The 13,545-nt window shown below is 45.3% G+C and overlaps 1 protein-coding gene across 3 annotated transcripts in view; it reads right to left on the reverse strand.

Annotated features, from left to right (window-relative positions):
• LOC100357610 (protein PBDC1) overlaps positions 1-13,545 on the reverse strand; it is a 453,980-nt gene that overhangs the window by 96,204 nt on the left and 344,231 nt on the right. The gene's annotated exons all lie outside the window — the stretch shown is intronic.

Here is a 13,545-nt window from a genome sequence, read left to right on the forward strand (position 1 = left end):
AAACCAATATGGGGGGGTGGTGCTGTGTTACAGAGGGTTAACGCCCTGGCCTAAAACACCGGCATCCCATGTGGGCACCAGTTCGAAGCCTGGCTGCTCCACTTCTGATACGGCTCTCTCCTATGGTCTTGGAGAGCAGTGGAGGATAGCCCAAGTCCTTGGGCCCCTGCACCCGCATGGGAGACCCGGAAGAGGCTCCTGGCTCCTGGCTTCAAAGGTCGGCGCAGCTCCGGCTGTTGCGGCCAGTTGGGGAGTGAACCAGCAGATGGAGGACCTCTCTCTCTCTCTCTGCCTCTCTTCTCTGTGTAACTCTGACTTTCAAATAAATAAATAAATTTTTAAAAACCAACAATATGGGGCCAGCACTCTGGCATAATAGGCTGGGCCCCCACCCACAACACCAGTATCCCATATGGGCACCAGTTCATGGGCCGGCTGCTGCTCTTCTGATACAGCTCTCTGCTATGGCCTGAGAAAGCAGTAGAAGATGGTCTAGGTGCTTGGGCCCCTGCACCCTCATGGGAGACCTGGAAGAAGCTTCTGGCTCCTGGCTTTGGATCAGTCCAAGTCCACCCATTGTGGCCATTTGGGGAGTGAACCAGTGGATGGAAGACCTTTATCTCTGTCTCTCCCTCTCTCTGTAAGTCTGCCTCTCATATAAATAAATAAATCTTTTTAAAAATGACAAGAGACTCCATCAAAGCCAGAGTGACATTCTTCCCCCTTTACCCTACATCCCCAGTCCAGGGGAGCCTATTACTGTACCTCCCAAGCTCAATACAATCACACTTTGAAATACATTTTGTTGCTTTCATTAGCCTTCAGAGAACTCTTACTATTTCTAGTTAAATTCAGAAAAGGAGTCATTTAGTTCAGTGCTACTTGAAGATAGAAGGAGATGATGCCCTGAGCAATGATCCAAAATAATCACTCACTAGAAAGAAGTAGCCATTTGTTCATGCTGTCTTCTTCATATGAAATTGCCAGAGTAGAAGACAACAAAAACAAAAATGGGGGTGGTGGAGGATGCCAATCCCATATTTTAAAAAATTAAAGTGCTCCTCAGTACAATCTTTGCTTTTGAGAATTATTAGCAATTCAAGGCTTCTTTGATGTAGTTTGCTGTTAAAAATGGTTAATTGTGAACATCAAGGTTACACTATAACATGATTGCTAAGATAAGGTACTATGGACTGCAGATCATTATATTCAAAGTTAAATAAGCCAAACATAGCAATTATCAGCTGTACTCCCTCATTTGTGAGGTTTTCTTTTTTAAATAGCCCATCGGGGCTGGCACTGTGGTGCAGTAGGTTAATCCTCCTCCTGCAGTGTCGGCATCCCATATGGGCGCTGGCTCAAGACCTGGCTGCTCCTCTTCTGATCCAGCTCTCTGCTGTGGCCTGGGAAAGCAGCGGAGGATGGCCCAAGTCCTTGGGCCCCTGTACCCACATGGGAGACCTGAAAGAAGCTCCTGGCTCCTGGCTTTGGGTCGATGCAGCTCCGGCTGTTGCGGCCATTGGGGAGTGAACCAACAGAAGGAAGACCTTTCTCTCTGTCTCTTCCTCTCACTGTCTGTAACTCTCTCAAATAAATAAATAAAATCTTTTAAAAAGAGTCCATCTAAATCTAGAACAGTCATTATTAGACTTTGGGAAGAGTGAAGGAATGAGTTAGAGGGAGATTAGATAAAGGGTAACAAGACACATTCAGAAGTAACAAGTTCTAGTGTTCCACAGCACAGTGAGGCAACTAGAATTCGTGATGATGCCATATATGCCATATAAAGAACTGGAAGAGGGGCAAGTATTTGGCACAGGAGTTAAGACGCCTGTTGGGATACCAACTTCCCATACCAGACTACCTGTGTTCGAGTCCTGAAACTGCTCCTGATTCCTGCTAATGTGCACCCTGCATGACAGCAGGTGATGGCTCAGGGTTTGGGTCCCTGCCACCCACATGGGAGGCCTGGATTGCATTCCCATCTCCTGGTTTTGGTCTGACCCAGCCCAGGCTGTTACTGGCATTTGGGTAATGAACAAGGAGATAGAAATTATCTCTCTCTATATATATATATATCTATCTCTATCTCTGTCTCTGTCTCTGTCTCTCTGTCTTTCAAATATTTAAAAGAACTGGGCCGGCGCCGCGGCTCAATAGGCTAATCCTCCAGCTAGCAGCGCCGGCACACCGGGTTCTAGTCCCGGTCGGGGCGCCGGATTCTGTCCCGGTTGCCCCTCTTCCAGGCCAGCTCTCTGCTGTGGCCCGGGAAGGCAGTGGATGATGGCCCAAGTGCTTGGGCCCTGCACCCCATGGGAGACCAGGAGAGGCACCTGGCTCCTGCCTTCGGATCAGCGCGGTGTGCCAGCCTCAGTGCGCCAGCCGTGGCGGCCATTGGAGGGTGAACCAACAGCAAAAGGAAGACCTTTCTCTCTGTCTCTCTCTCTCACTATCCACTCTGCCTGTCAAAAAAAAAATTAAAAAAAAAAAAGAAGATCTGGCAAAGAAAAGTTAAGAAAATGGGAAGACTGGTTGCCTGGTTTGATTGGTTTGTGCTGTGTATTATGTGTTGAATTATTGTACTCTGCCCTATAAAGATGCACAATATTACATGTTAGCCAAAACTGTCTTTAAATAAAATTAAGAAGAGTTACTGTGGTTTCATCAGAATTTCCTCTCACAGGAGTTAAAGACCAGTTTCACAGCACTTATAAGAGAGTACCTCAAAAATTCATGGAAAATGGAATTTTAAGTTTATTTAGGTGCAAACAACTTTGAAATCCATACATATTAGTGTGTTTCCGGTGTAGAGAGGCTCTGTTTTCCTAGGAAATCATGTATATTTTCCTGTATTGTCCTCCACTTTGACTCCTATCCTCTCTTCTCTCTGACTTTCACACTTGTGAATATCAAACATAAGCAAAACAGTTGCATATAATGCAGGACTTCTGCAGAAAGAGATTTCTTTTTCAGAAAGGCTATGCTGTCCAGAGGCCCCAGACCTGGGCGGGAGTGAGAACATCTAGGAATACATGCCCTGTATATACACACTGCCATCCGCACCAGATGACCTTGAAAGCAAAATTTATTTATTTATGTATGTATTTATTTATTTGAAAGGCAGATGGCCGGCGCCGCGGCTCAGTGGGCTAATCCTCCACCTAGCGGCGCCGGCACACCGGGTTCTAGTCCCAGTCAGGGCACCGGATTCTGTCCCGGTTGCCCCTCTTCCAGGCCAGCTCTCTGCTGTGGCCAGGGAGTGCAGTGGAGGATGGCCCAAGTGCTTGGGCCCTGCACCCCATGGGAGACCAGGAGAAGCACCTGGCTCCTGACTTCAGATCAGCGCAGTGCGCCGGCCACAGCACGCCAGCCGCGGCGGCCATTGGAGGGTGAACCAACGGCAAAGGAAGACCTTTCTCCCTGTCTCTCTCTCACTGTCCACTCTGCCTGTAAAAAAAAAAAAAAAAAAAAAGGCAGAGTTATGGAGACAGACAGACAGACAGAAAGTATGATAGAAAGATCTTCCATTCACTGGTTTACTCCCCAGATGGCCAAAACAGCTGGGGCTGGGCCAAGCCAAAGTCAGGAGTCCAGAGCTTCATCCCACATGGGTGCAGAGACCCAAGGGCATAAACCATCTTCCACTGCCTTCCCAAGTGCATCAGTAGAAAGCTGGATCAGAAGCAGAGCAGGGGCCAGCACTGTGGCGCAGTGGGTTAACACCCTGGCCTGAAGCTCCAGCATCCAGTATGGGTGCCAGTTTGAGACCGGCTGCTCCAATTCCAATCCAGCTCTCTGCTATGTCCTGGGAGAGCAGTAGAAGATGGCCCAAGACCTTGGGTCCCTGCACCCACGTGGGAGACCTGGAAGAAGCTCCTGGCTCCTGGCTTCAGATCGGCGCAGCTCTGGCCATTGCAGCCAATTGGGGAGTGAACCAGCAGATGGAAGACCTCTCTCTCTCTCTCTCTCTCTCTCTCTCTCTGCCTCTCCTCTCTCTGTGTAACTCTGACTTTCAAATAAAATAAATAAATAAATCTTTAAAAAAAGAAAGAAGCAGAGCAGCTGTGACTTGACCTGGTACCCATATGGGATGTCAGTATTACAGGTGGTGGCTTAACCCATTATGCCTCAATGGTGGCCCTGAAACCAAAATTTCTTACTTCCCAATGTAGACCCTTGTATTTCAAAACAAATTTCATTACATCAAGTATTAAATACATACAAAGATGCAAACAGTTTTAGTCATTCTCTTTCAGATATTTTGATCAAATTACAGTAAAAAGCAATACTGAAATCTATGCAGTCTGGGGCTCTCTGGAGGTTTGGAAGGTTGCTCTTTCTTTTGTATTTGTAATTTGCACATTTTTAGAATCTATTTCAAAGCACTAGTAGTCATGCAAATGCTTAGGCACAAAAGAAGTTACATTAAGCAGAATCTATATGTGGGACCAGACCAGCTATTAGGGAAAGCATGCTGTCAGTATTTATCCAAAACAAACCCTAAGAGTTGTATTAGCTTATGAAAGGAACAAAGAAAAATGTATCATAAATGTATTCAAAATAGAAGATTAAAGGGAGACACTGGTATCTTGGAAGCAAACTACAATTTGCTGTAAGATAACTTTACGTGCATTTTTTAAATCAATGCTGGGGGGAAAAACCTAAGTAGTTTCTAACTCCTTAAAATGTACATCCTGGAGCTGGTGCTGTGGCATAGCAGGTAAAGTCACCACCTGCGACACCAGTATCCCAAACGAGTGCCTGTTCGAGTCCCAGCTGCTCTACTTCTGATCCAGCTCCCTGCTAATGGCCTGGGAAAAAGCATCAGAAGGTGGCCCAGGTCCTTGGGCCCCTGCCAACCACCTAGGAGACCCAGAAGAAGCTCCTGGCTCCTGGTTTCAGCCTGGCCCAGCTCTGGCCTATGTGGCCATTTGCGAAGTGAATCAATGGATAGAAGACCTCTCTGTGTCTCTCCCTCTCCCTCTCTCTCTAACTCTGACTTTCAAATAAACAATATTTTTAAAATGCACACCTTAATTAGCTGTAAAATCCTTTCTTAGTCTTTGAGACTAGGTTCAGAGCCTAGGGAGCCGTGGGAAGAAAAACCAAACTTTACCATTTGAAAACAAATATTTCATCTGCACAAAGGGATGAACTGTAACTTCTCATCTTGTAAAAAGATGGGCAACCTTCAAAGCTAACGTAGTGGCTAGTATCGGACATTCCGTTCCTTTTCAGACAAGCACTCCCAGACCAGACCTCAAGCATGAATGATGCCTTGTTTCAGTCTTTCTGTGGTGCTCTTGCTCCTGAGTAGGTGGGTCTGATCTCTTTCCCCAACTCTTTGATGATGGCCAACTGCTACATATTTGCTTTGGGGCAATTGGCTGTTACCAGTTCCCTGGGTGTAGCCTAAGGGTGGTAGCCCAAGTCTGGCTTATTTCACATATTTTTTTTTAAGATTTATTTATTTTATTTGAAAGTCAGAGTTACACAGAGAGAGGAGAGGCAGAGAGAGAGAAAGAGAGGTCTTCCGTCCGATGGTTCACTCCCCAATTGGCTGCAACAGCCAGAGCTGAGCCGATCCGAGGCCAGGAACCAGGAGCTCCTTCTGGGTCTCCCACCTGAGTGCAGGGCCCAAGGACTTGGGCCATCCTCTACTGCTTTCCCAGGCCACAGCAGAGAGCTGGATTGGAAGTGGAGCAGTTGGGTCTTGAACCAGCACCCATGTGGTATGCCAGCGCTTCAGGCCAGGGCATTAACCCACTGTGCCACAGCGCCGGCCCCAACACATATTGTTTTTAACACATATCTATTTCTTCCACGTTTCAGAAGAATATAAGCATGGTGGTGAAATGGAGCAGAAAAAATATTCAAAACATTGCTGTAGAGGTAAGCATTTAGCCTAACAGCTAAAATACTAGTCAGGATGCCTGCATCCCATATCAGAGTGCTTAGGTTCCAGTCCCAGATCCACTCCCAGTTCCAGTTTCCTACTAATGTGCACCCTGGGAGGCAGCAGACGACAGCTCAAGTAGTTGGATTCCTGCCATCCACATGGGAGACCTGGATTGAGTTCCCATCCCCTGGCTTGGCCCTGGCACACCCCCAGCTGATGAGAGCTCGCTTGCTCTCTCTCTCTCTCTCTCCACCTCTCAAATAAAAATAATACAAATTTAAAAAACATTGATGCAGATAATAACTTCCATTCAGACTAAGTTTTAAAAGAAGTCTACTAAAAGTAATACCACAAAACCATTTCTCTTAAAATGTACTTCAACTATTTCAAAAGCAAATGTCAGAAAGTAAAAAATTGATTTATTTTAAAAATCTTTAATACTGACTTCTAGCAAATAGGTTGACTCAAGGTAGTCTTTGTAGGTGTTAGTTTTGGTTGAAAAGTGACAATCTGTGAAAGAATACAATAGCTTCAGCATTTTATACTAATCTACATTTTCTGGGTTGTGCTTTCTAAAGTTTCTAAAGTTGTTTCATGTAAAAACCACAAGGCTCCTCCAACACAGATGTAAAAATTGCCTTTTTAAATAGAAGAGTTACTATAAATGTGTACAATGAAAGATAACAGTTTTCTGAGTTGTTTTCAAAAACAAGAATACATTTGCTGAATTTTTTTTTAAGATTTATTTATTCATTTGAGAGGTAGAGTTGCAGACAGAAAGAGATAGGGTTCACTCCCCAAATGGGTGCAGTGACCTGAGCTGGACCGATTTGAAGCCAGGAGCTTCTTCCAAGTCTTCCACATGGGTATAGGGGCCCAAAAACACTTGGGCCATCTTCTACTGCTTTCCCAGGCCATTAGCAGAGAGCTGGATCAAAAGCGGAGCAGCTGGGACTCAAACTGGTACCCACATGGGATGCCGGCAGCATAGGCGGCCCCTGCACTCACATGGGAGACCCAGAAGAAGCTCCTGGTTCCTGGCTTCAAATCGGCACAGCTCCGGCCATTGCGGCCAATTGGGGAGTGAACCATCAGGTGGAAGACCTCTCTCTGCTTCTCCTCTCTCTGTGTAACTCTTTCAAATAAATAAATAAATCTTAAAAAAAATATTTGCTTATGTGAAAGGCAGAGTGAGAGAGAAAGAGAGAAGGAGAGCGAGCACGCTTCCGTCTGCTGATTTCACTCCCTAAATGGCCACAACAGCCAGGTCTGGGCTAGGCTGAAGCCAGGAGCCTGAAATTCCATCCAGGTCCTGGGCCATCTTTTGCTGGCAGGCGCATAAAAGCAGGGAGCTGGATTGGAAGTGAAGCAGCCAGGACTCGAACCAGCATCCATATGAGATACCACGGTCACAGGCAGTGGTTTAACCCACTGCGCCATAATGCCAGTCCTCTGGGAATTTTTGTTTGAAGATTTATTTTATTTATCTGAAAGGCAGAGTGACAGAGAAAGAGAGACAAAAAGACATCTCCCATTCACTGCTTCACTCCCCAGATGGTCACAACAGCCAGGGCTGGGCCAGGCCAAAGTCGGGAGCCTGGAACCCCATCCAGACCTCCCATGTGGGTGGCAGGGGCCCAAGAACTGGGATGCTTTCCCAGGCACATTTTTCAGGGAGCTGGATCAGAAGTGGAGCAGCCAGGACTTACTGGCACTTTTATATGGGATGCCAGCATCGCAGGCAGTGGCTCAACTCACTGTGCCACAATGCTGACCTCCCGGCGGTGAAGTGGAAACTTTAATAGCTAGGGCTTGGTGAAAGATAATTAGGGGGGCCAGTGCTGTGGCGCAACAGGTTAATGCCCTGGCCTGAAGTGCCAGCATCCCATATGGGCACAGGTTCAAGAGCCACCTGCTCCACTCTACTGCGGCCTGGGAAAGCAGTAGATGATGGCCCAAGTCCTTGGGCCCCTGCATTCGTGTGGGAGACCTGGAAGAAGTTCCTGGCTCCTGGCTTCGGATCGGCACAGCTCCAGCCATTGCAGCTAATTGAGAGTGAACCACCGGATGGAAGACCTCTTTCTCTCTCTCTCTCTGCCTCTCCTCTCTCTGGGTAATCTGACTTTCAAATAAATAAATAAATCTTAAAAAAAAAAAAAAAGAAAAATAACTAGGTCACAGGAGCACCACCCTCTGAAGGAATTAATGCCCATCTCACAGGAGAGGGTTAGTTCTCCCAGAACTGAATTGGTTGCCATGAAAGCAGGTTGCTATGAAACCTGGCACTTAATCTTAGTCTCTTGCACATGTTTCTGCCTTATGATGTCATCTGCCATGAGGCCCTCACCACAAACTGATACCATGCTCTTGAATATCCAAAACGTGAACAAAATAAGCCTCTTTCTTTATAAATCTCTCAACCTCAGTTATTTTGTAATAGTAACAAAAGAAAAATTGACTAAGACAGTGGCCATCCCCTCCCCTAGGCGTCCAGCTATGGACAGTGCACACCAACCCAAGTTTAGCTCTTCAGCACTCATCACCTCCATCTTTTAAGGGGCTAAAGATTCAAACTTCCCACCCAAGCCTCAATACTCGATCATTTTACCTCTGGGAAAAGTAATCCACCTTCCCTAAAGGCATTTGGTATGAGAGTGTCCACACTTTCATACCTTGAGAGGGTGATTTCATTTGTACCCTCCTCACAAAAGCACAAGTGTGCTTCCTCTACAACAGTGCACATTTCCCCAATCTTGCAAAGCCAAGTCTGCCAACTGGCAGGACAATTCATGAGCAAAAACCAGATCTGTGCTTATGTTAAATTAACTTAAAAAAAAGATTTATTTATTTATTTATTTGAAAGCACAGTTACAGAGAGAGAGAGAGAGAGAGAGAAATCTTCCATCTGCTGGTTCACTCCCAAATGGCCACAATGGCCAGTCTGAAGCCAGGAGCCAGCAGCTTCTTCCAGGTCTCCTACATAGGTACAGGTGCCAAAGCACTTGGATCATCTCCTGCTGCTTTCCCAGGCACATTAGCAGGGAGCTGGATCCGAAGCCAGGACTCAAACCAGTGCTCATATGGGATGCTGGTGTTGCAGGTGGCAGCTTTACCCACTACGCCACAATGCCAGCCCCTGAATTAACTTTTTTTTAAGAATGTAGGGTGGAGCCGGCACTGTGGCATAGGGGGTAAAGCCAACACCTGCAGTGCCAGCAGCCCATATGGGCACCGGTTCGAGTCCTGGGTGCTTCACTTCTGATTCAGCTCTCTGTTATGGCCTGGGAAAGCAGTAGAATATGACCCAAGTCCTTGGGCCCCTGCATCCACATGGGAGACCCAGAAGAAACTCCTGGCTCCTGGCTTTGGATTGGTGCAGCTCCAGCCATTGTGGCCAAATGGGGGGTGAACCAGCGGTTGGAAGAACTCTCTCTCTCTCTTTCTCTGTCTCTCTCTCTCTCTGCCTCTCCTTCTCTCTCTGTGTAACTCTGACTTTCAAGTAAATAAATAAATCTTAAAAAAAAAAAAAAAAAAAAAAGAGGCCGGCGCCGCGGCTCACTAGGCTAATCCTCTGCCTAGCGGCGCCGGCAAACCGGGTTCTAGTCCCGGTCGGGGCGCCAGATTCTGTCCTGGTTGCCCCTCTTCCAGGCCAGCCCTCTGCTGTGGCCAGGGAGTGCAGTGGAGGATGGCCCAGGTGCTTGGGCCCTGCACCCCATAGGAGACCAGGAAAAGCACCTGGCTCCTGGCTCCTGCCATCGGATCAGCGCAGTGCGCCGGCCGCAGCGCGCCGGCCGCGGCGGCCATTGGAGGGTGAACCAACGGCAAAGGAAGACCTTTCTCTCTGTCTCTCTCTCTCACTGTCCACTCTGCCTGTCAAAAAATAAAAAAGAAAAAAAAATTAAAAAAAAAGAAAACCAGGTTTAAAAAAATAATTTAGGGTAACAAGTTGGAAACTTTATTATGCAATTAATATTCATTTTGAAATTATTAATTAGGGTTTTTCTCCATCAATGTCACACTTGCTCCTTCTCATACCTCAGCACAAAAATATGGGTTAGGGATCCTGTGTGTAATGCTATAAAGGAAATTCAGTTTTCAGCTGTATATCAATGGACTGCATCCCTCTATAAGGAGGGTAGATCTTAAAGGTGACTGAATTCCCAACATTTATATTCCAATATTTAGACTCTAGAAATACCAGAGACCTTGTATGCATGTTTTTGCCCTCACAATCAAGGGACACAAGAGATTAAAATGATAGTATTCAGACATGGGCAGCATATGTGGTATGTTTAGGCTCACCCAAAGCACAGCCCTCAGACAAAATTGAGGCCACTGTGAAATCTGCCAATTTGCAGTGTGAACTTTCTCCTCAGCCCAAGAATGTTGGCTTTGGGGGGGGGGGGGATGGAAGCAAGTTAGAAAGCAAGAAACAATCTCTATCCACTTCCCTGCTTCAATAAGGGAAATAAAGGATGAAACAAAAGATGCTTTTAAATCATAAGTGAAAGGGAGACTGTAGAGACCTAGCAGAGCAAGCGTCATGGCAGTGGCTGAGTTCAGAGCTGTGGCTCAGATCTGGGGAGCTGTGTGGCTAGAGGTGTGCTGGCAGCTGGGTATTTCATGTGAGTCTTAGCCAATGAGATACAAAGAGATGGTTCTCCTCAGGTGGACTTTATAAGAGAGGAAAATCATAACTCAGGCTCATATGCAAACAAGTTCCTAGCCTCTCCTTCCACAGCCCCATCACAAGGTCAAGAAGTAGGGCTGCCTTTTCTCTTTTTATCTCTCACCTACCCTCCTTTTAAAAAAAAGAGTTATTTATATGAAAGGCAGATTTATTGGAGTGGGAGAGACAGAGAGAGAGATCTTCCACCCGCTGGTTCATTCCCCAGATGGCTGCAACAGTCAGGGTTGGGTCATGCTGAAACCAGGATCCAGGAGCTTCTTCTGAGTCTCCCACATGAGTCCAGGGGTCCACGAACTTGGGCCATCCTCTGCTGCTTTCTTAGGCACATTAGCAGGGAGTTGGATCAGAAGTGAAGCAGGTGGAACTCAAACCAGCGCCAAATGGGATATGGGTGCTGCAGGTGGTGGAGTAACCAGCTGTTCCACAGTGCCAGCCTTCACCTACCCTCCTTTTAACTCAACTTTTCGCCTTAAGGGGTTTTCACAGGATTGATGTATTCATGAAAAAGTCAGAACTCAGAGTGTGTGTTTCACAATATAATTAGATGTGGCCAGGCCCCAAGCCCAACACCCCAAGAAACATCTATAATGGTCTTATTTCTTCGTTTGAACCAGAATTTCCAAGAACGTTCAGTGAGGGGACTGACCACCGATTTGGATGCTGGTCACTATGGGGAGACTGAATAAATGAGGAATCAGACCTCATAGCCCTGAGGTGCTATCCAACAGTAACCAAAGCCAAGGCCAGAAACCAAGGTCTGTTCACCTCATCTTGCTTCTTCTCATCATTCTTCCCCCTGTGAACCATCAAAACACTTTAATCCACAGGAAAGACAAAAGATATTTTGAATAACTCTAGGAATACTGCCTTGACATTTCAGGTCTTTTTACAGAAGCATAGATTGTTCTCCCTCAAAACTTGTAGCCGTGTACTATTGGACATCAATAAATCATTTAAATAGAACCACACAAGGAGGGAATTTTGATTCATAAGATTGCATATTTATGGCAGCAAACAGCAAATTCCCAGAAAAGAGATTTTTGTATGTGGCTGAATATATATCTTTTTTTATTTTTGCTCTTGTTTTGGTCTCTTCAAGCTGCTATAACAAAATGCCTTATAGTGAGTAATGTATAAATCACAGAAATTCATTCCTTGGAGTTCTGGATGCTGAGAAGTCAAACATCAAGGCACCAGGAAATTCAGTGTCAGTCAAAACCCTATTTCTCGGAGACAGCACCTTCTCTGTGTCCTCACATGGCAGAGGGGGTAAACTAACTCCCTTAGGACTCATTTTTATAAGTCTTAAGTCTTTAATCCCATTCCTGAGGGTACTGCCCTCATAATCTAATCATTTCCCCAAAGCTCCTCCCCTTCATACTATTACATTGGGGGTTAGGTTTCAACATATGGGTTTAGGATGGACACAAACATCCAGACCATAGCACTGCTGTTTCCACTGAGTAACATAATGTTTTCTATGACCGTTTCAAGAAAGATCTAGGGGTCAGCACACTTTCTATCAAATTGCCTATTTTTTTTTTCAGTTACTGTCTCCTGGCAATGATATTTGGTCTTCAGAATGGTGACTCAGACACTATATCCTCACAGTGGATTCCCAGAATGAGCCATGTTTGTTTCTGACCCTACACCTTTGCTTGCTTATTCTGTTCCTCTCTCCCCTTCCTCACCTAGACAGTTCATTCAGGTCTTGACTGTTTCCCTCTCACTTTTTCTTCCTCCTCTCACTCTATCTCATTCCTTTTCCTTCCATTTTCAATCTAGTTTGACCCAGTTATTGGTCTCCCCTCCCTAAAATGTGGACCACTCATTTGACAACAAAATTCATAACCAGTGACCTCTTATTGAAACTTAACTCTTTGGTGATACAATTCTTATGCTCCTTACCTGCATAGTAAGTACTTGAAATTTCCCACCTAGTCTTCTACATTTTTGTTTCCCCCAATATAGCTTGGTGGTGCTTTACATGTATTAACAATGAATAATGATAATAATTATAGGTAAAATATCCTGAGTTTCCTGTGTACCAAGTACTGTGCTGAGCAATATGCAGATACAGAAACTAACACAGAGAGATGTTAAATAACATATCCAAGATCATAAAACTGACAAGTGGCTATGATGGAATTCATTGAATAAAATATTCAGTTCAATTCAATAAACTCTTTGGATCTGAGAGGAAAAGGCACTCCTAATGCGTGAGTCAATCTTTCTTTTCAACAGAAAAAAATGGAAATTAACAAAAATATAATTTGGATGTTCATTCTGAGCTCAACATAATGTTCCATTAACCAAATTAAATTCATATCTTGGGGGTCCTGCTGAATTAAAGATTTATTTTAATATATCACCATGTGGGTCCAGCATTGTGGCACAGCAGGTTAAGTCACCACCTGCAATGCTAGTATCCTACTGGGGCACTGGTTCAAGTCCCTGCTGCTCCACTTCCAATCTAGCTCCCTGGTAATGCACCTGAGAAAGCTGCAGAAAATAGTCCAAGTACTTGGGCACCTGACACCAATGTGGGAGACCACAATGGAATTCCAGGCTCCTGGCTTCAGATTGGCCCATCCCTGGCCATTGTAGCCATTTGTGGAGTGAACCAGCAGATGGAAAATCTCTCTCTCTCTCTCTCTCTCTCCCTCTATCTCTCTATAACTCAGCCTTTCAAATAAATAAATAAATCTTCTAAAAATATATCATCATGTGGTAGTTCTGCATACAAATTAAGTAGGTTAAACCACTGGATATGGACTGAATAATTATTTTTAAAAAATTTTTATTAATATTAAAAGAACAGATTTCATGCATTCCATAGGTATAGTTCCAAGAAGACAACCACATTTCTCTCACTCCCCTGCTCCCCCTTAGCCCCCCCTCATCAGTTTTGCAAAGACATAATTCTAATCTACTCTATATTCACAGGCTTACTTCC

Source organism: Oryctolagus cuniculus, chromosome X, assembly GCF_051225735.1.
Source record: "Oryctolagus cuniculus isolate XC-2025 breed Fujian yellow rabbit chromosome X, ASM5122573v1, whole genome shotgun sequence".
Taxonomy (NCBI): Eukaryota; Metazoa; Chordata; class Mammalia; order Lagomorpha; family Leporidae; genus Oryctolagus; species Oryctolagus cuniculus.